This window comes from Papio anubis, unplaced genomic scaffold (assembly GCF_008728515.1).
Source record: "Papio anubis isolate 15944 unplaced genomic scaffold, Panubis1.0 scaffold1363, whole genome shotgun sequence".
Classification (NCBI taxonomy): domain Eukaryota; kingdom Metazoa; phylum Chordata; class Mammalia; order Primates; family Cercopithecidae; genus Papio; species Papio anubis.
In genome coordinates, this window is record NW_022161318.1 from 6,761 (window position 1) to 18,498 (window position 11,738).

General features: G+C 40.5%; 1 pseudogene across 1 annotated transcript; it reads left to right on the plus strand.

The window, feature by feature from the left end:
* The first annotated feature begins 630 nt into the window (after positions 1-630).
* LOC101001901 lies at positions 631-2,121 on the plus strand (annotated as a pseudogene). Its single transcript, XR_004181253.1, has 2 exons — positions 631-895; positions 1,882-2,121. The product of XR_004181253.1 is annotated as a neutrophil defensin 6-like (transcript).
* Positions 2,122-11,738: the final 9,617 nt, after the last annotated feature.

Below are 11,738 nucleotides of genomic sequence, written 5' to 3' on the forward strand. Positions count from 1 at the left end.
TTGTAGGCACCTAAATTACTTTGGTTATTCCTCCTCAAAGTGGAGAGAAGTACTATACACAGATATGATGCATTCAGATCACACCAACTTCTTGAACTAAATCTGAATTTTGATTTTAATCTGATAAACTTGGCCTACGATTCTACTGAACTCATTTCCCCTATAGCTGATAAGGTCATTGTCCTGTCCACACTGGCCCCGCCAGGAGACTACTCACCTCAAGATCTCAAAAGCCTCCTACATGAGGCTAATAATATCCCTGAATCCTGCAATGGATTAACTCTCTACTCCACTGGGACCCAGATCTGACCCCAGAGAGTCATCCAGAGAGTACCAGGGACCATCTTCAGAAAACAAGAGGCATTTGATCCCCACATTTATTGAATGAAAGCACTGTTGCTTTTCTTGTCTGAATATATAAAAGTAAATACTCAAGCAGATGGGAAACAGGACAGGATAGTAATGCCCTTATCATCATTAACAGTTTGGATCAAGAAGAGGCATTAAGCATACAGACTCACTCTGTGATGAAAGCCGGGAGAAAGAGGAGCATCAAAGGGATCTTGAGGGCGAAGGCAGCCCCTTCCCCTCCCAATCACATGCCCACCTCCTCTCACTGCAGCTTCTGTCTCAGGCCTTCTCCCAGCAGAGCTATAAATCCAGGCTCACTCCTCACTCTCCACACATCCACACCTGCTCTCCCTCCTCCAGGTGGCCCCAGCCATGAGGACCCTCGCCATCCTTGCTGCCATTCTCCTGGTGGCCCTGCAGGCCCAGGCTGAGTCACTCCAGGAAACAGCTGATGAGGTTGCAACCCAGTAGCAGCCTGGGGAAGACGACCAGGACTTTGCTGTCTCCTTTGAAGAAAATGGACTCTCTACTCTTAGAGCCTCAGGTAGGAGACATCAATCTTGCAGATCTGCAAAATCTAGAACAAAAGGATTGGAGACAGGCTCTGGCGTCAAGTGTGGAAAAGTCTACCTCCCTTGAGTGACTTTACTTAATCTTCCTGGACCTTTATTTTCTCATCTCTAAATTAATCAGTGAGAACCGAACACATCTAAAAGATTTTCTTTCTTCTAAGACTTTTAGTTTCAAGATATTTCTGTGAAATTTGCTACTTTTAAGATAGAAAGAGCTATACTGACCAGGTATTTGTAAGTCTGAATGGGTAGACTTAGTTATAGAGAGAATATTTTACTTTGTCCATTGGTAAAGCTTTTAGAACCTAGAGAGGAACCTATGGGTGTGTTTCAATGTAGGCTAAAGGGCTTGATTAAATCTTTCTACAATATGTACTTAGATCCAAACATCATATTGTGTCTCATACATATACACAATTATTATTTGTCAATTAAAATAAGTACATAAGTAAAATGTTAAAAAAAAAAAAAAAAAAAAAAAAAAAACAAAGGGGAGAGAGAATGAAGAATTTGAATTTGGAAGGTCTTCAAAGACTCCTTGAGCACCAAAGTATTTGAGTCCATGACATGAGCGTGCTCAATGCAGCATCTCAGAAACGGATCCAGGTGCATTAGGGAGCCTTGTTAGGACATGCAGATCATACATGGAGGTCAAGATTAGGGTATGGATTAAGCAGAATGAAGAGTAGGTAACCCTGGGGTTGAGAGGTATATTGTTTTACCAGGGAGCAGGTAATAAACATGTCCTGGATAGACTCAGATGGGGAAAGAACTATGATCTTGCATGACTAACACATAGCTAGTACGATTTCTTGTCATTTACGACAAAGACATGAATTTTCTCCATCCTAACATGACTGATACAGTGTCTCTTGTTTAGACTATCTCAGTTAGTCTGGCTCTGCCTGTCCTTTTCCCCACCTCCCTCCCTGTGCCTGACCCTCTCTTCTTTCCACAGGTTCTCAGGCGAGACGCACCTGCTATTGCCGAAACAGCCGTTGTTATACCCCTGAGTTCCACTCCGGGAAGTGCTTATTCAAGGGCCTCACCTACAAACTCTGCTGTCGCTGAGCTTCCTAGATAGAAACCAAAACAGTGCAAGATTCAATCCAAGGTCCTGAAAAAAGAAAAACATTTCACTCTGTGTACCTTGTATCTTTCTAAAATTTTCTCTCCAAAATAAAGTTCAAGCATTAAACTTAGTGTGTTTGACTTTTTAAATTTTCTTTTCTTTTTCCTTTTTTCCCCCCTTTTGCTTTTTTATATGGTGCTTTGTATGGTTCCTTTGTATAGAGAATTCTGATCTACATTCAGCTAACTAGTCTTTGCATTCCAATGATGCACAATTTGAGCATCATAGAGCAATAACGAAATAGCGAAAATGAATATAATTGGGTTTGTTGTTGTTGTTGTTGTTTGAGACAGTATCTCACTTAGCCACCCAAGATGGAATACAATGGTGCAATCTCTGCTCACTGCAGCCTTAACCTCCTGTGCTCGAATGATCCTCCCACCTCAGCGTCTTGAGTAGCTGGGACTACAGGCATGTGCCACCACACCCTGCTAATGTTTTGTACTTTTTGGAGAGACAGGGTTTCACCAGGTTGCCCACATTGGTCTTGAACTCCTGAGCTTAAGTGATCTGCCCTCCTCAGCCTCCCATAGTGCTAGGATTTCATGCTTGAGCCACCATGCGTGACAGGATATAAGTGTTAATTGGAATAGTTTGAAACTTAAAAGTTCAGTGCATTCCTAATGATACTCAAACAATAGAAGTTTACAATGAGAGGCAAAAAGTGGTTGTTGGCTCAAAGGAAAGATAGATCTGATGTGCTATGTTCACTTGTCCTTTAATTTTAAAAAGTGGGAAAGCATTGCTATACATAATTTTTGAAATTTTAAGCAGATGTGTTAAATATATATGCTATACATTAAGCTTTATTTCACTCTATTTTGGTAAGTGATATATAACTGTATCAACAAGATAGAATAAAATAAAGTTTAACAAGGAAAAAGTTAAAACTGTGCCCAAAACAGGAAAGACTAACAAGCATCAGTGATTCAATTAATTACCAGATAGAAGAAGAGTTCAGAAGCTGGTGATCATAGAGGATGAGGCCCAATAACCAATGAGACAAATGGTCCTTTACTGGTCCCCAAAAGCTTAATTAGACCAATGTTTAATGAAGGAGTTGGTCTCAATTCTCCATCCCTTCAAGCATATGAATTCTACTCATTATAATAAAGCTATACTCATTTTAATCAAATGCTAGTGAGAAAATATATGTTAATATGTTTTTAATGATGCCAATGAACCAAGTCAATAATCATAATGATAAGACAATTGGCCATACACTTACGGCTGTGCAAAAACTTAGGAACATCATATTTGTGAGAAAGGCAAGTTTCTAGAATTAAAATTTATATAAAAGACAGGGACTAAACAGTGCCATGATATGACAAAACAAAACACAAACAAACAGTTTTATTACAACAACAACAAAAAGTCTCAACCTGATAATAAAGAACAAGTAGCCTGACTTTGATTCATCTCAGACACATACAAAGCACTGTTTCCTGATCAAGGATCAGCTGTTTGACCCTAGACTTGCAACCTCATTTAGTAATCTGGGGTCTCAGAAGATCACGAAAATCATAGGAAGGAATAATATCAAAACAAATAAGAGGCCGGGCGCGGTGGCTCAAGCCTGTAATCCCAGCACTTTGGGAGGCCAAGATGGGTGGATCACGAGGTCAGGAGATCGAGACCATCCTGGCTAACACGGTGAAACCCCGTCTCTACTAAGAAATACAAAAAGTAGCCGGGCGAGGTGGCGGGCGCCTGTAGTCCCAGCTACTCGGGAGGCTGAGGCCGGAGAATGGCGTGAACCCGGGAGGCGGAGCTTGCAGTGAGCTGAGATCCGGCCACTGCACTCTAGCCTGGGCTACAGAGCGAGACTCCGTCTCAAAAAAAAAAAAAAAAAAAAAAAAAACCAATAAGAAAAGATATCAAATCCGTGATATGGGCCCTTCTATATCACTTTTGGTATAATGAATGAATAAGCTTGGGATCATCATTCAGGAATATGTTTCTCTATTCTTGAAGGTGTTAGATGTGTCTAAAAACAACCAGGCATACTAAATGTATGACATCAATGTAGATGAAGGGAATTGAAATAATCACCTTTGTATCAGTATTTAATACTCAAGAACTGGTTTAAATTTAGTGTAAATAGTGATGAGATTTTCCTCTGTGCACAAAAGCCCTTTCAATATTAAAGAACCTAGCAAGCTAGTGCAGGCTGGTGCTGCCTTTCCTCATCTGATGGTCCTTAGTGAGAGCTCTCCACTTTACTGGGAGATAGGTGGTCGGGGCTGGTTCTCTGCCTCAGCAACCCTTCTGAGCAGGACTTCTCTTCCACTCTTGCTGTCACACCTGGTCCTGGAACTGGAGGGCCAGCAAGAGAGCATGGTAGAGGAGGGAGAGCCTTCTCATGCACCACCCAAGAGGCGAGGCTTTCTGGCAGCAGGAACCACAACGGGTAGTGGAGAGACCTCAGATGCTGAATACAAGGACATCTTTTGGGAAGATAAAGTCACTCTACAAAGTCTGTGAACTTAGGCCAGGTTGGCCTATAGTGAAAGGGAAGGATTTTCCAGGTCTCACCTGGTTGCCTAAAAGTCACCGTGATGCTCCTCTATTTAACTACTTTACTCACAGCCAAAACTGACTGGTTGTTTGGTCTCTGCCCTTTCTTTTTGATGTGTTCTGCTTTTTGTTTTTTGGGTGTTTTGTTTGTTCTGTTTTGTTTGAGATGGAGTCTTCCTCTGTCGCCCAGCCTGGAGTGCAGTGGCACGATCGTGGTTCACCGCAACCTCCACTTCCCAGATTCAAGTGATTCTTCTGCCTCACCCTCCCGAGTAGCTAGGATTAGAGGCAAGTGCCAATGCGCCCAGTTCATTTTCGTATTTTTATTAGAGATGGGGTTTCACCATATTGGCCAGGCTGGTGTCGAACTCCTAACCTTGAATGATGTCCCCACTTCGGCCTCCTAAAGTGCTGGGATTACAGGCATGAGCCACTGTGCTGGGTCAAGGGGTTCTGTTTTTATAAGAATCTTGAATAGTATCTCCTGTTCCTCATCAGCCTTTATGTAAACATCAGCTACAAAGTGGGGGTTTGCTAGAGGCTCTGCTGCTCCATTCAGAGCAGCTACAGTATAAACAACTCTAGGTTTTCCAGGCAGATCTCTTCAACGTCCCATTTTCCCTTGAAGCTAAGACTCTTGTCTTATATTAGCACAGTGATCAGGGATATGAATAACTTCCAAGGAGTAGGACTCCAAGGTCATGGGGAAGAATACCCTACTCTCTGCTATGAGTAAAACTTACAGTAAGAAACAAAATAAATGTTTCCTCAGGCCCAAAGCTATTACATTGAGCATCAAGTCTCTGGTCAGGAGGAGAGCAGGTTATGCAAAAACCAAGATAAACAGAAGATGTTCTTCACCCTTCCTTCAGGCAATGGGAGGCTTTTTCTAACTGTTAATGGAAATTCTTGGCTCAGCATGCACCTAAACAAAAATGTCTAATACAAGGCACTTCACTCTCATTTCAACTGTGTCCTGCATATATCTCCTCGTGTTTCCATCCCACACATCCTCTGTCTCATGTCCCAAACCCCAGTCAGTCTAACTGCAGATCTTCCTGTTCTCTGCTGCAGAAAATTCCGGTGACCACACAAATCAAGTGTCTACCTAAACTGTGTGTCTTGGTCAGGGATCTCCAGAGAAACAGAACCAAAATAATGTGTATGTATAGAGAGATTGTTTTCAAGGAAATTCCTCATGTGACTAAGGAGCTAGCAAATCAAAAATCTCCAGGATGGGCCATCATACTGGAGGCCCAGGGAAGAGTCAAACTTGCAGTTCAAGTCTCGAGCCTGTCTGCTGGCAGAATTCTCTCTTGCCCAGGGAAGGTCAACCTTTTCCCTTTTCAAGCCTTCAGCGGATTGGATGAAGACCACCGACATTAAACAAGACAATCTACTTCACGGAAAGTCCACCAACTTAAATCTTAATCACATCCAATAAGACACACTTACATAAATACCCAGAATCATGTATGACCAAATATCTGGTCCACTGCAAACCAACCAAGTTGACACATAAAATTAACCATCACACTGGACCTTCAGTTTTACTGAGCAATCTTCTAAGTCTCTGTATTTCAGTCTTGTTCCAGTTCTTTAGAAGGACTTCAACAATATCCTAGTTCTATCATATTCTGTATCATGTTTTTCATAGATTAAAATGCTTGAAACTGTCTTTTTTTTTTATTTTTATTTTTTGCAAGACAGACTCTCACTCTGTTACCCAGGCTGGAGTACAGTGGTGTGATCTCAGCTGACTCTAACCTCTGCCTCTCCGGTTCAAGCAATTCTCATGCCTTGGCCTCCCAAGTAGCTGGGACTACAGGCATATGCCACCACGCCCAGCTAATTTTTTATAATTTTAGCAGTAACAGGGTTTCACCATGTTGTCCAGGCTGGTAGCAAACTCCCAATCTCAGGTGACCCACCCACCTTGGCCTCCCAAACTGCTGGGATTACAGGTTTGAGCCCCCACACCCAGCCTTGCTTCTGAAGCTTTTGATCCATCTTAAATCTATGTGTAAAAGTAATCTGATAGTAGTTTTGCTTTGATTTATTTTGACAAACGTATATAATTATGTAATTGGTATTACTATAAATTTGAGTATGTCCCCCAAAAGATCATGTTGAAACTGAATCCTCAATATACCACTATTAAAATGTGGGGTCTTTAAGAGGTGATGGCGTCTTGAGGGCTCTTTGCCCCCGAATGGATTAACCTATTCATGAACTAACATGTTAGTAGATTGTCACAAGAGTGAGTCTGCTGTGAGTCTGTTATAAAAGCCAGTTCCTCTCAGTGTGTCCCACCTCACAATGTGATGCCTCAAAATACTGAGGACTACAGAGACCTTATCAGCAAGAAGGTCTCACCAGATGCAGCTTCTTAACCCCAGACTTACTCAGCCTTCAGACTTGTAAGAAAAAGTGTATTTTTCTTTATGTTACCCAGTCTTACATATTCAGTTATGAAAAAAAAAACCAAATATATATATATATAGACAGGTACCACCTTAGGATCAAGGAAATATGGCAATATTGGTTAATATCCCTTCATTGCCGCCATTGTAAGGCTAGGCATCACACTAATTCCTTTCCCTACTACTACATGAGGTAGGAGAGACAATTATTCAGATTTGAGAGGTGAAGAAATGGAGGCCTGGTATTATTGGTGAAACCCATCCTTTCATCTTCGGTACACCTGATGCCGTATAAGAAACAACAGTAAACAGAAAATGAAGACCTCCCCTGATGAAAAAGGAGCCAGTGACCAACCCTAAGAACATGGCAATGTTCAATAATTCAAACAGGCAGTTTTTAGGAAACCTAGCAAACATTGTGATAACACAGAAAAGTAATTCAGAAATGTAATTGAAAAATTTATAAGAGATTAAAATAGTTGTCTAAAAATCAAACAGAAACCCTGGAACTGAGAAATAAACTCCCTGGCAGAAAACTATCAGACTCTCAATAACAGAATTGATCAAGTAAAAAAATTCAGAAAGCTCAATGCAGATTATTTGAAATACAAAGTAAGAGCAGAAAAAAAGGGAAAAAGAATGAAGAATACCAATTAAATATAGAAAGTACCTCAAAAGAGCAAATCTAAAAGTCATTGACCTTCAAAAGGGAGCTGAGAGAGGGCAAGGGCTACACAACTTAATAAATAATAAGAAAGAAAACTTTCAAAATGTAGAGGAAGATACACATATCTAGGTACAGGAAGGTCAAAGATCATCAAACAGATTCAACACAAAGAAGACTATCATAAGGCATGTAGTCATTAAACTCTCAAAGGACAAAGAGAGGATTCTAAAAGCAGCAAGAAGAAACAAGCAAATTACACGTAAAGGAGCTCCAATTCTTCTGGCTACAAACTTCTCAGTGGAAATCCTACAGACCGAAAAGGAGAGGGATGATATGCTCAAAGTGCTGAGGGGTAGGTGAGGAAAAAATCTTCCCACCGAGAATACTGTACCCAGCAAAGCTATCTTTCATATACTGAGTAGAAATAAAATTGTGCCTGACAAACAAAAACTGAGGAAATTCATTACCAGACCTGTCTGTCTTAATACAAAATTATGAAAGAAAATTCTTTAGTCTTTAAGAAAAGGATGCCAACATGTCATAAGAAAACATCTGAAGGTATAAAACTAATTGTTAAAAGTAAGTACACAAACAATTTTAGAATAGTGTAATACTATAATTGTGGTATGTAGAGCTCTCATATCTCTAGTATGAATACTTAAAGGCAAATCTATCAAAAATAATGAAATAACTTGTTAAGAGATAGGCAATATAAAAAGACATACATTGAGACCAAAAAAAGTCTAAATGTTGAGGGGGAGGGAGTTAAAGTACAGAGTTTTTTAGGTTTTTCTCTCTTTGTTAGTTTCTTCTATTTTCTTGTGATCAAAGTTAAATTGTCATTTGTTCAAAATAACTTCTTATACACATTTCATAATCTCCATAGTAACCCCAGAGCAAAAGCCTATAACGCATACACTTCTTTTTTGTTTTTTGAGACAGAGTCTCACTCTGTCACCCAGGCTAGAGTGCAGCGGCATGATCTCAGCTCACTGCAAGCCCCACTCCCAGGTTCTGGCCATTCTCCTGCCTCAGCCTCCCAAGAGGCTGGAACTGCAGGTGTCTGCCACCACCCCCAGCTAATTTTTTGTATTTTTAGTAGAGACGGGGTATCACCGTGTTAGCCAGCATAGTCTTAATCTCCTGAACCCGTGATCTACCAGCCTTGGTCTCCCAAAGTGGTGTGATTACAGGTGTGAGCCACCATGCCCAGCATGGAATATACTTTTTTAAAAGCAAAGAAGTAAAGCACTACCAGAAAAAATCATTTAACTGCTAAGGAGGAAAGTTATAAAAGAAGAAAGAAAAGGAAGGGATGAGTTACAAAACAACCAGAAAAAAGTAACAAAATAGCAATAGTAAGTGCTTACCTATCAATAATAACATTAAATATAAACTAAATTCTTCAATTTATAGACATACATTGGCTGAATGGATTGAAAATCAAGATCCAACTATATGCTCCCTACAAGAAAATTACTTCATCTATAAAGACACAGATAGATTGAAAGTGAAGGAATGAAAAAAGATATTCCATGCAAATGGAAACCAAAAGAGAGCAAATGTAGCCATATTTCTATCAGACAAAATAGAATTCGAGTCAAAAATTACAAAAAGAAGCAAACAAGATCATTACATAATGATATAGTGGTCAATTTAGCAAAAGGTTATAAAAATCTAAAGAGCTTTCAAATGCAAATATTAATGGATCTAAAGAGATAAGCTGCAATACAATAATAGTAGAAAACTCCAACAACTCACTTTCAGTAAAGAACTGATCATTTCAACAGAAAATTAACAAAACCAAACATCAGAGTTAAATCACACTCTGTTCTCAAATGGACCTTAACTGACATTTACAGAATATTCTGCATCCAACTGATGCAGACTGTATTCTTTTCTCATCAAAGCACATGGAACATTCTTTCAGAATGATCATATGTTAGTCCTACTAAAAAAGACTCTCAACAAATTTTTGAGTCAAAACCGTATCAAGTGATGCCAAAATTATATCAAGTATTCTTGACCACAGTGGAATACAATTTGCAATCAATGATAAGAGGAACTTTGGTAACTGTACAGACACATGGAATTAAACAACATGTTCCTGAATGACCAATGGATCAATTAAAAAAATAAGAAGGAAATTTAAAGATTGCTTGAAACAAATGAAATTAGTTCAACAACAAAACCTATATTCAAGCTTACAATCACTTGTGTCACTAGTAAAATGACACAAAGAGTTTGGAGGACAGACAGATCGTGCGACTCTAAACAAAGGACAGAATATCAAGTGGGTTTTCACCATTCTTGACCAAAACATCTCAAGGGCCAGACACTGCTGTGACCACCAACACCAATCGCAAATGCCCAGAGCCCAGGAGAAGGGAGCAGGTGTTTCCCACGTCCAACCCCATGAGATACTGAGGAGGTCTCAGCCCCAGACTATGCCTCTGTCTGCCCTGAAGAGGCAGTTCAGGTGTCCAGGCACCTCACTGAAACACTGCATGGCTGGGGAACCCAACACAGATCCCAGGGAGGACACAGGCATTCTGACAGACAAATGATCCCACCCTTCCCCTTGTTTAGATGGTGAAGGAAACACACAGAACTTCAGATTGTGAAGGCCAGGAGCCTCCCTTGGTTTCTAGTAACTGCCACTGCTTCAAAGTCCTGAGGTCCCTGAACTCTAACGTTCCATATTGTTCCAAATTGTGGGCTGGGTCAGGTGCACTCTATCCAGAGGGCATCTGCATTTCACCCAGAAGTACACCTGGCTCATTTCCCAGACCTGGAGTCTCTCCTAAAATTTCACTTTGTCACTGACATCTTTCCTGATTTCTCAATTTTAAATTGCAGCAACTTTCCTGAGCAGTCTCCATCCCACTTGTTCTCTTTATTTTTAACTGTAGAAGTGTAACAGTCTCACATTCTGTACACTTCACTTACTCTCTGTAACATTTCCCTCCCTACTCTAGAAGGGAAGTTGCATGTTTTGCTCATTATTGGACCACAGTGTTCAGATGACTACCTAGCACATAGTAAGAGATCAAGAAATTAATTATGATAAAATTAATTATATTCAATATCACATAATGATATAAAATTAGATGATTATTACTAAACTGCATAGGAAAAAATGAAAACTACAGCAGCAATGCAGTCCACATATCAGGTTTCTGTGACAGCATGGGGAAAAAAAGCCAATTAAAAACATTGAAGGCTGAAATACAGAAAAATATCCTTGGGAAAATGTGGCTTCATGAAGCAATAGGAGTTTAGAAGAAATAAATAGACTATTTTTATTTGAGTGCCAGAAAATGCTTCATGGTGAAACACAGAGGTATTTAAAACATGGGTAGATTAAAAGAAGAGGTACAGTACAATCTTCGGTGGAGAGAATAATATCAGGGCAAGAAATATGCAAGGTCAGGTCGACCTCCACTGAATTCAGAGGAATGGATGTTGCCAGAGAGAAGGATGGAGTAGAATTCAGGCTGATGTGCTGAAAAGCATCCATCAATCCAAGGGAAAGGGTCACATGAGGATCGAGCCTCCCTCCTCCTCTGTGTGGATAAAGGCACACTGGGAGCACCACATGTGGCTTCTGCTACTGTAGTCTAGGGTGAGTAATGACAACTGCAAACTCTAGGATAGAGAATTCAGGGAGAGGTGTCAGGGTCTCCAAACAACCAGGGCCACTTGCTCGGCCTCAAGTAACACCCAGAACTCTTCACTGAGATACATGAACATTCTACGTTCACGGATGATATACAAGAGATTTTCTACCTTGAACCACTCGTGTGGCAGAACAATGAATAACGAATAAGTCAGATGCCTCATCCCTATAAATGCAATTACCCAAGAGGGCAGCAGCCCTGTCTCTGTGGGAGGATAGGAGCCTTACTCCAACAAGCACAAATGAGCAAACACAGATGGCCCAATCACACTAGCCAACTTCCCTCCTAACGACCTCCAGAACCATCCTGCTAGCTCCCCCCAAGGCTGAAATTCTCCTGCCTTTGGCTTGAGGTAAGTTGAGTCCAAGGGCTCTTCCTATTACAGCGTTTTGACTC